The sequence below is a fragment of the Nannobrachium achirus genome, assembly GCF_963921795.1.
Source record: "Nannobrachium achirus genome assembly, chromosome: 19".
NCBI lineage: Eukaryota > Metazoa > Chordata > Actinopteri > Myctophiformes > Myctophidae > Nannobrachium > Nannobrachium achirus.
In genome coordinates, this window is record NC_137826.1 from 31,359,006 (window position 1) to 31,374,381 (window position 15,376).

Sequence of the window (15,376 nt, forward strand, 5' to 3'; positions counted from 1 at the left end):
TGACAACTTGTGCGCCATCAGAACGCGCCATGGGTTGTTCCTTCAGTGACATCACCACTGGCATCACCAGCAATGCTGGTCCCTCATTGGCTGTTAATGATGATGTTACCAGAAATGCTGGTCCCTGACTGGCTATCCACAAGTTTCCCCGGGGGTTTACTGGAGACTATCAGGACCAAACTTCCGGGTTTAACAGCAGACATACAAGCTCACGTCGCGTCGCAGATGCAACCCGTTGTGAGCTTGTAAATCGGCGGCGGAACCTCGATGCAGACGTTTGCACAATGCACTATGGGGCGTAGGAAACTCGTGGATAGCCTGACTGCAAGCGTCAGACTCTATCACACACACTACCAACAGGGGGTGGTGTTGTGCAGTCTGGTTTATTAACCAGGCTAGACTGGCTACGGGCTTAAACACACACAGCTACCTATATACATACCTACCTACCTATATACAGTGCATACATACATACCTACCTACCTACATACGCAGCCAAATGCAGTACTTGTGCGCTCTGCTGGCTCAAGTAATACAAAGTAAAAATATATTTTATTATATTATTTTAACATTTAATATTTCTTTAAGCAAAAGCAGCAGATCCACAAGATTGCAACATATCATATTATTTATTTACATAATAATATACTGAAAAGCTGTTCAGATTGGGGGGGGGGGGGGGGGGGGGCGAGGGTGATGATGGCTCAGATTATCATCCTGATCTAATACAATAATGTTGATTAGAAGGCAAATGCCTTGTTGTAATGGCTGAGTCAGGCTCACAGCAGCAGTTTGGGTGTTTAAAGTCATAGGGGAGCACAGTTTGATCTGTATCCATTTTTCAGGAATATTTTTGCAACAGCTTTGGAAGGATTTCTCTAGCCTAGAAACAAGACGGATCAGTGCTGACCATGACAGGCTAGGGTTGCTCTGAAAAATAGATCACTTAAATAGTATCACCACTGGGAGGCGCCCTATAGGAAAACATCAAGTGGAAGAGTGGCAAATTGAAGATGTGGAGAATAATTAATAATAGAAAGAACTACTGGCCACAATGAATATCTTTAACTAGACTAATGCCTCATTCACACTACAGATATATAGTTGAACGTTTTGCTTGGTAATTCAATGTAATCTCAATGGAAACCAGCTTTAAAGCTTTCAAAGCTTTGTTCTTTGTGTGTCCTGTATCTTTAAAGCTGGTTTCCATTGAGATTACATTGAATTACCAAGCAAAACGTTCAACTATATCTGTAGTGTGAATGAGGCATAAGGCTATCTAGGAAAACTAGAAAAACATGATGACCTCTTGCACCCTTGTTTTACTGTGAGTTTTCATTGAAACCTCTGATGTACTTTAAAGAGAATGGCTTTCGTGTAATACTAATCGGGGTGAGGGGGGGGGGTGTTTAGAGTGTAGTAGCCCCCTCTGATGGACAATAGCAGGGGTCTTCAACGTTTTCAGGCCGGGGACCCCTTAGTTGAGAGACAATTTGTGTTTTCTGATATTTGAACCGTCAATACTTAAAGGAGCTATAGTCAAAAACGAAAAAAACGGATGCTAAAATAAAATAATGTTTCGAAAATATGTTATAAAAAAATAAGCTTCATAGATGTGTTTCAATTCAAAAATGACAACAAAAAGCGTAAAATAATAATAAAATAATCATTTTGGCCATTTTCGGCCAAAATGATTATTATTTGTTTACATTTTAGTCTATTCTTTGATAGTGTTAGACTAGGACAGGGGTATTCAACTAAATTGTCCAGGGGGCCACATTGACAGAAAACCAAGGGGCCGGGGGCCGCACTAACGTAACGTGGTAATTTTTGAATTGAAACATGTATATAAAGCGTATTTTTTTATAAAATATTTTCGAAACATTATTTTTATTTTAGCATCCGTTTTTCAAGAAAAAGTTGACTATAGCTCGATCCTTTAATAAACTTGACCTTTTACTCTGTACTTAGTCTGCTCTTTTTCCCCTCTTTACCTAAGCTCTTTGCCAAAAATAGCCGATCTACAACCTCATAACACCTTGCAGTGCGAGGCGTTGTGAGCTTGTAGATCTGCTATTTTTGGCAAAAGAATTCTAAGAATATGGACGCTATAGGTTCAAGTGGTTAATATAAAAAAAGAGAGAAAAAAGTTTCTATCATGCAAAGATTTGGAGGATCCCCTGTAGTAACTCTGAGGACCCCCTGTTGAAGACCCCTGGACAAAAGAGAAGTTCAGCATTGTGCTTACATGAGTGTGATGTCAAAGGAAATTAAGGAGATGCACATGTACTGGAGGCTGCATGAGCTAGGTTGTACATGCACACAGGCTCCCCGAGTATGATGTAAGAGCAAAATGGCCGCCCTGTGAATATGGTCAATGTCAGGCAGTAATTATTTTAGATATAATCTTCTTTATTTATAAAAGTACCTTTATCCCATTGAAGTGCAGAGTTCAGCCTAAGTAGAAATGTTCCTGGTGGGAGTCTGGGAGACTCACATAAGTATTCTTGTGGTGGAAAAGTTAACAACACACACAACACAACACTAGGACGATCCACTCATCCTAGACTCTTCGCCCTCTTTGCCCCCCAAACTGTGGAATAAACTCCCTGTTGCAATTAGAACTGCAGAATCACTCACTCCCTGGTCTGAAGAATCACTCTACCTTAGCCCATAGCACTTACCCGTAGCACTTGACTACCCTCAATGACCATACATGTAATGCTTACTGAATTGATTACCATTTCTATGCATTTTATGTATTTATGTTGATGTATTGATGTATTACCATGCTTATTGTAGATCGCTCTGGATTAAGAGATTCTGCTAAATGCCTAAATTGTAAAGTGAAGGTTTTTGAAGATTTCTTGTATAACTTACAGTATAGTTATGCTTATCTTCTCCTTTTGTATCTTTATACTATTACAGTATTTAATTTATTCTGCCTACTGGCTTTTGTTACAACTGAAATTCCACTCAGAGACAAACAAAGATATATATAACGTTTTATCTTACAGTATGTTGAATTTCTGCATGATATTACTTGAGCAGCTGATACAGTGGTACAGGAGCAGAGAGAGTGGAAAGGCAGCAGTGTTTGTATCAACATGTCAAAATAGCTGCTGAAAGAATCAAATCGTACTGAGTGCTGTGTTTATAGAGATTTGTCTTTGTGGTGAAATGTGATCACCAGTGGTTTGAACGTGGAGAAAAACGGGAAGTTAAATCCTCAGGTTACTGCCTTTGTTGTCCCTGTTCCTGTCTCACATCATTATCTTTACACAGTACAAAAGTCCTGGCATCAAAACGTACTTAATGTACCAAAGTAAAAAGTACTCATTTGCAGAATGTCCAGTTTCTCAAGTTTCAAATGTATACAATATTTTGAAAATAGCAGATGTACAAGCTCACAATGCACCGCATTGCGACACATTGTGAGCTTATATACCGGTAGGGGTAGCCTATAGGGCTGAAGTTGTTTATTGATGAATGTTTTGTAGAATGTGTACTAATAATCAAAATCTACAAAGTAACTAGTAAACTAAACATTTTAAATAATTGTAGTGGAGTAAAAGTGGAGTACTGAAAACTTTAAATACTTCAGTAAAGTAAAAGTACCTAAAAATGTTACTTAAGTACAGTACTTAAGTAAATGTCCTATAGTTACTACACCACTGACAGCCAGTAAAGAAACACAAAGTGCATTTTTTTTGGAGAAATATTCTCACTGGCGAACTTGTTCTCTACCTCAAAGACATTTACTGCAGTGCTGATACTAATGAGGGTTAATGCATTCCTTAATCCACCCCAGTGGAAATGATTTGAGCTGAAGCCAACATATGGCACTTCAGCTGGGCTGGTCCTGGCTGCCAGGGGTGTCACATCAACATTTTGGGCCCTGGGTACAAGGATTCACTGCGGGCACCGTGGTGAATCCTTGTGGGCACCGCGCTCACAGTGCGGCACTGAGTGCCACGCTGTGAGCTTGTAGATCTGCTATTTTCAAAAAATCTACGTATGTTTCTATGTCAGTGGTTCACTGGTTCTCAAACCTTTTCATGTGAAGGACCCCCAAAATGATATGTATTTGGCCACGGACCCCCATCTCAAAATATTTAGTTCCAGGGACCCCCCAGAAACAAAATTTGAGTTACAAATGTTCGCTTTGCACACATTTTCACGACTTTAAAAAAATAGCAGATCTACAAGCTCGCAGCTGTGAGCTTGTATATCTGCTATTTTTCTATAGCTAAATTAAGGCCCCTCCTCCTTGGGCCCTAGTAACTCAGTCCCACTTTCCCCCCTCTTGTGATGCCCCTGACTCCTGCCAAAATGGATAGCTTGGAAGGCAAGTCAGTGTGCCACCTTGTTAAAGAGGTGATGGCATAGTTTTGTACTTTTTCTGTTTTGTATGTGTCTATGGAGTTAGCATTACTCTAATAGACCCCCAGGTGTGGTTATAATATGCAAATATGTCTTCCCTGAGTATTTTGGGTTACTTCCTGAAAGCTGAAAGCCTCTGAGTCAAAAGGCCCAATTGAAATACACAGATTTAATGACATCATAAAAGAATCCCCTTTTTATCATACAGCAACACTGTGGGCGTGGCTAACTTCAGCTGGGTCACCACCCACCTGAAAACCAGGTATACTTAGGCCACGTTTACTTGATAACGGTCTCTAGAGAAAACGGCAAAATTTCGTTGCGTTCTCAGTTCGCACTTTTTATTGTGCGTCTACATGGAAACGCATCAGCATTGAAAATTATGTAGTGTGCATGCCATGTCGCTACGTGGCAGTGACGCACAGGTAGCCGTTCTACTTCCTTGTTTACATTACCATGGTAACGTTGCTGCACGTAGTCTGTTTTGTCGTTTCCTCCGTTTTTCCTGTTCTCATGGAGACGCAAGGAGAAATGTCTTCAAAGATTTCCACCCTGGAAGGAGATTTCACTTTGTTGTGTTTTCAGCCCCTGAAAACGCTGTTGTCGTCTAAACGGATGGCATATCTAACAATTTATTTTGCCGGTTTCTCTAGAAAACAGCGTTGTGTGAACAGCGTCTCAATGAACAGATGGGTGTGGCCACATAGAAACATAATTTCAACACTTTCTGTACATATAAAAAAATAAATAAAAAAAAAACCTTCCTCCAAGTATAATCGTAATACTTGATGATTTGTGGTAGGGGTGGAAAAATCACGGCACCCTGTCTTTGAATCTGTGCTGTATTTGAGGATTTCTCCACTATTTTCTGTCGTGCCAGCTTCATAATTGCGTTTAATTAATCTCCCTTCATTTGAGATGAGCACAGTGCCCTGAAATTCTCTTGTGACTCTACACTGGGATAAACAATTGCTTTACATGCTTTAATGCATGAAGTTACCATCACTCTGTGCATGCATGTGCATTGTTACGTGTGCACACATACCGTAGTGGGAGAATGTGCATTAAGCCATAGCAGGGTTTGAAATCATTATCTGTATGTAGGGCTGTTGCGATTATGACATTTTACTTGGCCTCGAATAACGAATCACTTAAATAATTGCGATTTAATTGTGTTGGTGCACAGGGCAGATATTTATAACATACACATACTTTTAATGTTACTTTATAATGTTAATAGTGGAAATAGCCAATATACAAGTTCAATTTAGCTTGTAGATCTGCTATTTCCTACATTTTTTAAAAATATTAGAACACTTTTCAACATCGAAATGATTGACGATTATGACGATTATGAACGAAAATAATTGTGATTATCTCAAATAATTGTGATCTGGAGATTATGTCATAATTGTGACAGTCAGGCCTATGGAATGATTACTGTACTGCTACGAGCCACAGTCGACATAAAACATACTGTACAGCTCTGCATAATTCTACTGGGGCAGAAAATAGGTTTGAGAGACTCACTGTAGCACAATACATGTTTTCACAATGCTAAGGACCCTGCACGCAATCACATGCTAAGTCAATGAGAGGGAAGGGGAGGTGGGGGTGGGAGGGTTGAACTGCAATATTGATTTACTGCACCAATAAATCCACATACTGTAGTTTTGCCCGAGTCTCTGGATCTTGTCTACATGTATTTATAACAGAGCTATATCCATGAAAATAAGGATTTCAATTTAAAAAAGGAAAAAACAAAGAGGCAAAGTGCTAATAAGTTTTAAACGTTTCGCAGCTTAATTAATTAATATGGATATAGGTACAATGTTTAGAGTTGTAAATTGTTGCTAATCAAGGACTCATTCAAAAAAGCCATAGATAGTAGTTACTACCAGTATTACCATTACCATTACCATTAACAATTCAATATTATTACAGATTGTATGTATTAAATGATATCGCTATTACTTCAGGAACAACTAACACAATCAGATATTCTTCTGATTATAAGACTATTATTTTTAGCCGTACAGTTATAGTAATGAGACTGTCTGACTGTAGGCCTTTATGTATGTCACTCTGTCAAACTGTGGCTGAAACACTTTACTACACATGTCTAAAGTAAGTGCCATTCACACAGAAGAATGATAATGTTATGTAAACAGTGCATTAAACACGCACTGCAGTAGCGTCAGTTCAGCAAAAGCTAGGGTATGGTAAAGATGGGAGTCATCATGGAAAAGAGGCATTACATTTTGCGTAACACGGTTCTATTGTGAAAATAGCAGATCTACATGCATGTAGATCGGCTATTTTCACAATGTCTGATTTTTTTTTTTTTGTTTTGTCAGTTTTTTACACAGGTTTCTACGTTTTTTGGGCTGGATATGGCAGCCTGGAATGGTTGTTCAAGTGCAGTTAAACTTAGCATGTTAGTAAACGTGCCACAATTAACAATAAAGCATTGCACCTGTGCAGCTGACCTGCGTAACCTGGGAATATACCATTTTGTCAAACTGGGGAGAATACAAGTGTGGAAAATATAATTATAATACCTTGTTAAAGTGACCATTTAGTTAAATTTAGCATTTGTAGTTATTTTACTGTAATTTAACAACACAATAAGCAGCGCATATATACACATTCATGGATTTATATTCAAAAGTAACTTTTATTTACCCCCCTGGACCCAGGGTATGGCAGCTGCATACCCCTGCCATACCCAATTGACGCCCCTGGCGCACTGCACAGTCCAGCTGTGTCAGAGTCCACACGGAGGGAGAGAGAGATCTCCACATCTGTGGGAGGTGAGCCCAGGGGTGTCGCACCCAATTCTGGGCCCTGGGTACAAGGATTCACTGGGGGGCCCCCCATGAATGTTTTTCATATAGGGGGAGGGGGTTTAACCCATATAGACTGGGGACGCATTATTACGCATTATTTTGTGCTTTAAATATAAAAAAATACCAGATCTACAAGCTCGCTGAGCTTGTAGATTTTTTAAAAATCGTGAAAATTTGTGCAAGTCCTCGAATATTTCAAATCCTTCTAAGGTTTAGGAAAAACCTATGTATGTCAGTGGGGCTCAAACCTTTTCATGTGAAGGACCCATTTGCACACCTTTTCACAACTTTTCAAAAATAGCAGATCTACAAGCTCGCAGCGCGGATCTTGGTGCTGCGCTGTGAGCTTGTAGATCTGCTATTTTTCAATAGCTAAAGTATAAAATAATTAAGACCCCTCCACCTTGGGCCCTTGTAACTCAGTCCACCCCTGGGTGAGCCTACCTGCGGTAATGCCATCTCCTCATCTCCATTAATAAAAATAAACTTTCCGATGGTCAGAGAGACCGACTGCATGTCAGATGTCCTTCTGATGGATTTTCTTTTTTCTTTCTTTCTTTTTTTTCTTCTTTTTTTAAGTTTATTTTTGGGCTTTCATGCCTTTATTGATAGGGGGGGTTACTGACAGGAAATGGGGAGAGAGATGGGGAGTGACATACAGCAAAGGTCATCAGGGACGGGATTCGTACCCGCCACACACAAGCCTTGGTACCAGCCTGCTACGCTATGTTCAGTGTATTGGTTTTCTCACTTCGCTTCTCGGTATTGACTCGTATTTCCAAATGTCACCTGTTATGTAGGCGCCGTCGTTGCTGATTGGATGTTGTTCCAACGAATCAGAGTAGGGTTAGGGTAGCCGTAATCAGCCAGCCAATGCACCACAGACCAATCGGAAGCAGCAAGTGGTTTCCACTCGTTTTCTATGACCCGCCTCCCTTGGAGATAGGAGCCTGGCCGAGAAGCTAAGTGACAAAACCAATCCACGGAACGTTGCGTAGCAGGCTGGTACCCATGCAGGCTAGCAGGGGTGTCACACCAAATCCTGGGCCCTGGGTACAAGGATTCACTGCGGGCCCCCCCATGAATGTTCTTCGTAGGGGGAGGGGGTTTAAGCCATTTAGACTGAGAACGCATTATTACGCATTATTTTGTGCTTTAACTATTGAAAAAGAGCTAGCACTGCAAGCTTGTAGATCTGCTACTTATGGAGATCAGGAGGGAATATGGGAAATGGGACAGATCCATGTTGATGACATGACTTTAGAGATACTGTGTACCACTTTGCCTGATTTTAGGCCAAAATCTGTTGGAGCAGTGTCCAAAAATGTGTTTTGCAAAAATTGGCCTGATGGTGGAGCTAGAAGAGGGGCATGTGAGAAATAAGGGGTGGAGGTTGTGGTTTACCAGCCAAGGAGAGTGTGTGCAAAGTTTGGTTAGGGGCAACGGTGGCCGAGATAAGAGTAGGGCAAAAGTGTGGAGTGACGTGACGTGATGTGACGGACAGACTGACTGACTGACGGACTGACAGCCGGTGGAGCTTTTCATAGTAACTTGCGACCTGACAGTCGCAACAAACTCACAGCGCAGCACCCTTGTGACGCCCCTGCAGGCTAGCGACACACTGTCAGGCCAGCATTGCAGGCTAGGGTGCCCGGACCACCACGCCAGTGGCCCGGCCCAGATTTTAAAGGCTGTACATGTCAATCGTTCATATTTTGATTTGATTTCATTTGGATCTCTTTTAGCCAACGGCTGATCTTCCAAGAGTCCAGCAAACACAAAACATTACATTACAGCATACATGGGCAACTGGCGGCCCGGGGGCCACATGTGACCCCCACCTTCACTTCATGCGGCACGCAGGTTAATACCGGAATACTGATATATTATTGATTACAGCTGTTACAATTCCAAAAATGACCTACTTTAATTCCGTCAGTGTATATTAGTAGCTTAATGACTTGTATAGTAGTATTAAAATGTATTTTCTTTTATGTCCAATGTATTTGTATTTAGGTTCATAAAGTTAACATGAGTATATAACTAAATGCGTTTGAAATTAAATCAAAATGTTACATTTCAGGATTCCAATTCAAAAGAAGCAAAAATAGCCGATCTACAAGCTCAAAACGCATCGCAGCGCGATCAAAGTTGCCCACCCCTGCATTACAGCATACAATAATACAATATCTGTTATTGTATGATTCACAAAAAAAAAACGTTTATCTAGTGGAGAAAATAAAGTTTCCCCAGGACTAGCCTACAGTGTAGTGAGTCGGGCAACCACACTAACTGGAAAGATGCAATTGGAAATTGCAAGTGTGGTTGCGGTGACGCGAGTCACACTTGCAAATGAATTTCATCTTAGCATTTGAATTTCCCCCATTCAATAATAAATTATTAAATTAATGCCCATATATGGAGATCTCTGATGCCATCAATATAAATAGGCCTGGGGCCAATTCTGATATCTTCACAAATTGGTACCACCCAAGGTGACCGTACATCTTTTACATTTTTGACTTCCTACATGTCTCTAGTTTACATTTTGGTATGATAACCCTTTCAGAGACCCAGCTTAATTGGTGTTATCAGCCGCTAGAGTCGGTCTCCCATCGACTTTCTATACAGGAGGAAAATACCCAGAAAACATTTTTTATATCTTGGAATGCCCCTATATGGACATACTGTGTCAGTCACATGTGGTCTATGATGTCAGACATCTATGATGTCAGTCATCTCCATATTTGGGAAAAGTAATGAATTAAAGATAATGGAGAAAATTAATTCCCTTTTATTGCCATATATGGAAGCTTTTTCAGGAAGGCAGAGATCTTCTCGCAGCCCTGTCCCGTACTGCGGCACCCGCAGCGGACTGGAGCTGGAGCTGGCCCCCTCATGTCCGGAGCATCGAGGAGGGTTCGATATTCACCCACGGTGGGACGGAGCATCGCGGAGGGTTAGATTTTCAAATGTAAAGTTCAGGAAAAATGAATGGGGTCCAATGGAGAACATTTTGGTACCAGCCGGAGGGGAAACAGCGAAACTTAGGAACACTTACTTCCAGGTTTGTTTCATGTTAAATCTGGAGAACTGGCCCCCTGGTGTATTATAACAAGACAATTGCCATAAGTCCAGCCCCTAAACAAAAACGTAATGCGTGTTGATGAATGTTATTGCTATTTATTAATTCACACAGTCAGAATGACCGACAGGTGCCTTCAACTACTTCAACTTAAGCCCCCGCGAGCTGCTGGTTCGTGTGGTTCCCCCCTCCCCCGCCTCCCCGTTCGTCCTCTCAGCCAGACCCAGCATCTCATATTTATAGCAGATTTTAGCAATTATGTTGCGAGGAAAACATTGAGATAATAGCCATTTTGGTTAGAACTGACTAAAAATAACTTAGTACTTCAAGTTTAAAATGATACTAAATATTTTTTTAAGTGTCTAGACAAATTCCAAATATTATCAAATTATCTTGCGGCACCCCTGGACTGCCGTCACGGCACCCCAGGGTGCTCTAGCACCCACTGTCACCCACCCTGCCCTAGAGGCCAAGGAAAAACCGTTGCCCAGCATTTTTCACATTTGCCTTTTATAGCGCCACCAGGAGTCCAACTTATGTAAAAGACATTCTTTGATATTACTTTGATATTACTTGATATTTTATCCCAAAATCCTGCAAATCAGTACACAGTATCTCTAGTCATGTGATCAAGACGGATCTGTCCCATATTTCATATCCCAGCTGATTGGCTAATATTTGCAGGATTAGTTCGTTTTGAACAAAATGCCTCAAATCATGAACGCAGTTTGCGATTTCCATGACATTTGGCACAAGGAACAAATGCCACCCTTTTCACGTTGGCCTGTTATAGCGCCACCAGCAGGTAGACCTTTGCAAAACAATTTTTTTTTTACTGTGCACACACACTCCCTGGATGCCAATTCAGAACCTCTGCCCCACATTGTTCACAAGGGCCTGTTCTAGCGCCAACATTTTTTACACTACTCCTACAGATTTTGTCCACAAATCATGCAAATCGGTAGACAGTATCTCTACAGTCATGTGATCAACATGGATTTGTCTGATTTTCTATATTCCATCCTGATTGGCTAAAATTTGCTCCACCAGGAGGCCAACTTCTTTAAAGCACATTCTTTGGTATTACTCAATCCTATTTTTTCTAAAATCACGCAAATCAGTAAACAGTATCTCTATAGTCATGTGATCAAGACGGATCTGTCTGATATTTCATATTCCATTCTAATTGGCTAATATTGGCTTCTAAAGTTTGCAGGATTGGTCCGCTTTGAACAAAATGCCTCGAATCATGAACGCAGCTTGTGATTACTGTAAAATTGGCACACATATTCTCACTAGGTCAACAGAACGAACAAATTCCACCCTTTTCACATTGGCCTGTTATAGCGCCACCAGCAGGTAGACTTTAGCAAAACACATTTTTGGAACACAATGCCTCAAATCATACAAGCAGCGGCCGATTGCCGTGAAAGGCCTAAGATTGGCGGAGAAGACATGGCACCCTTTTCACATTGCCTACCTAACCTGGCGGAGAGTAGACCTGTGCTATTATATTCAGGGTATCCTGTCTTTACATCCCACTGTTGTTAGATTTACTGCAGTAAGTTAAAATGTATTTACAGTGGGAGGTAACACCATATCTGGTGGTGACAAATAAATTGAGTGTAAGCATCTTTTCTTGAACTAAAAGCTGTTGTGAACATTTCTGGAAAGTATTTCAGAATTATTATAATTTTTTTTTCTAGGACATTTCTAAAAATATTTCGAAATAATATTTGGGAATTACAAATAAAAGAAAATGAACATTAATGTTTGGGAAGCGCTGCTCTAGACTTTGAGTGAGGATGAAGTTAAAGTAGGTAGTGAAGTATTGCAGTCTAGTGGTTCTCAAAGTGGGGTCCGTGGACCCCCAGGGATCCTTGAGCATATCTTTATTAAAGATATTTATCCTGAGAATGTTAAAGGGTAGCCTGGGATCCAGACTGCTTCAATATGTTCGGCGGAATTTGTAAAAAAAAGAACAAAAAAAGAAAAGAAAGTCATCAGGTATTATGATTATTCTAGGAGTAAGATTCGTTTCAAAAAAGTGTACAGAAAGCGTTAAAATTATGTTTTCATGTGGCCACACCCACCTGTCCACTATACCTGGTTTTCAGCTTAGCACCACCCACCTGAAAAAAAGAGAAAAGAGAAAGAAACATCATATGGAAAGGAGAAATGTCCAAGTGCATGCATGACTATATTCGTATGGCAAATCATATTAATCACAAATCTTCACAAGCCTAATAGTACTACAGTGGTCCCTAGCACAACTATATTTTCAGACGGGTGTATCCGGGCCAAATACATTGGGGTTTCTCTTTGACGTAGGAAAAGTTGTGAAAAGCAGTGCTGTGGAGCTGAAGGTTTGGAGTAGTAGATGTGTAGCAGTAGATGTGCTGCAGTGCTGTGTGTCTCTGCAGGCTCTCACTATACTGTAGTCTCTGTGGTGCTTAACATCATTACCACCCTGCTGTCACCACAGCAACCAGTCAGCCACATCCTCAGCAATGCTTTTGTTTTAGTTATTTATTGATGGTGATGCTGTGTGTGTGCGTGTGTGTGTGAGTGTGAGTGTGCATGTGTGTGTGTGTGTGTGTGTGTGTGTGTGTGTGCGTGTGCGTGTGCGTGTGCGTGTGCGTGTGTGTGGGTGCGTGCGTGCAAGCATGTTTGCGTGCGTGTGTGCACACTGCACATACGTACAGTACCTATACTTGCCTCTGCATTAGCTGGGCATTATTACATCTATATAATATTGATATCTGCATTATGAGACTATATATTTGTCTGGGATCTTTGCATGTTGTAATTATTGTGATGTGATAAGTCACACAACACAACTTTTAGAAATGTTTCAAAAATAATAATATAATATTATTGTTACATTGGTCAGCCCTACTCATGCAATTTACACTTTAGGCATTAATCCAGGGTGATTTACAGTAAGCAAGGTAATACATCAAATGCATAGCAATAGTAATCTAGGATCATAGCAAAACCTATCATCAGTCTAAAGAGCATAACATCAAAACATGCATAATGTGTTACTGTACATTGAAACACTTTAGGATACCAGGTCTACAAATTAACCTGACATCTGTCTACATAGCATGCTGTATCTATGCACGTGCAAGAGTGTGTTTGTTGTTAAGAATGTATATCACACACTCGGGCCTGACTCAATCACTGCTATCCACATGTCAATAAGCACAGAGCATGGCCTTTAAGTGAATGAATAACCCTAAATTCATTACTCTACATCCTATCAGGCATCAACTTTATTACACAAGCATCCCTCAGCCCACCTCCTCTGTTCCCCCCTTTGCTTTCAGTTGTTCCCCCCAGGACTAAAACCACACGCCGCGTCTTCCGACTGAAGGTTTAATACCGCTAAAAGGTTCACCACCCCCACACCACTCTCTTCCCCAGTAACCTCTCCTGTGGCTCCTTGGGGTCTGTGATCATTGCTGTTTTCATCTCCTACAGTACAGAAAACGCAACCTAAGGCAGAGAGAAACCATAGCATTATCGTTAGATCATTCAAACATAAATGAACTTTACAAGGTTTGGTGTTTGATTTCAGAAATATTTATGTAAACACCATTGTTGTATTGTGCGGAGAACAATTTGGCACGTAACACGTTCCCAGCGTGTTACAGTATGTGCGAGCAGCCAATGTAAAATGACACGCTTCAGCGCATTGAACCTACCGTAGGCTACCGTTGATTTTACAGCTCTATGCACACAACACGCACTGGGAAGTGTTGTGTCTGATTTTCACATGTCCTCCTCACAATAGAATGCTAGGAATCACGTTAAATAATTGCCCTTCAAAGGGAGAGTTCACCCCCAAAATGACTTTTTTCCTATTGATTATTCACCCCATGGAGACTTGAATTCATGAATAATGTTTTGTTTTTGTCACATTCCTAAGCCAATAATTTGAGGAGACTCTTTGTGTCTCCATGGGGACGAAAGCAAGCTCTTTGTGTCTCCATAGGGAACCATTGCTGGTCATCAAGTTATTGGCTTAGGAATACCACAGAAACAAAACAATATTCATGAATTCATGTCTCCATTGGGTGATTAATCGATAGAAAAATAGTAATTTCTGGGGTGAACCATCCCTTTAAGCAAACTCTTGCTGCATTGATGTTTATGAAGACTGACAAGAAGATACAGGGTGACATGATGCCGGTTGATCAGATGATGTGATCAGCCAACACTGCATTCAAATGATCACAGTGAAAACACTTAATTTATACGTCATGGCACAACAGTTTCGCCCCGCTGAATATAAATGCTTTTCATCGCCGCAACACAGCATTAGTCATGGATCACTGCATTAGTCATGGATTCTGTATGGTCAGCAGCTTTACATCGTCATATTATATGGCTGAGCTTGTGAAATATTCAGAATATACCAACACATCCTTGCCTCCCAGAGATGTACTGTATCACCGCACAGTGTTAAATAATTAACCTGTATCCCGGTATTGAATCTGTGTAGCTAAAAGCCCAGGATTCTAGAGTCTAGAATCCAGGGCTTTTAGTCTAGAATCTATTCATGTACTACTGGCAGAGAAAAGTTGTACGAGGACGAGCAGATCATGTTCCTTTCGTGATGGACCCACACATCGTTGCATAATGGAACCATTTCATGACATAGGTTTGCATGTGAGAATATCCAGTGGACCACCCCACCCCCACCCCTGTCAAGTGAGGACACAGGCATTTTCAGACATATGGAAAGCAACTTGTTTTCATTTCTGTACAGCTGGCAGCCCTGAGGGTGTCTCCAACAGACAGTGACAGATTAACATCTAGCATTCCATCTCCGCCTTGTCTCTGCCGGTAAGACAGAGAAACCTTTGGCCTGTAGCCCACCCTTTATGTCCGTACCTTCCCAGGTAAGCATCGTCTTCATGGTGGGGCCTTAAGCCTCCGTCAGACTTTATGATATGAAAGGCAGAAGCACCTGGGTTGTGATTTGTGCTTGGGCTTGGGCTTGATCCAAGCCATTTGTGTTGAAGGGTCTTGAGAGATGTACGTATTCTGG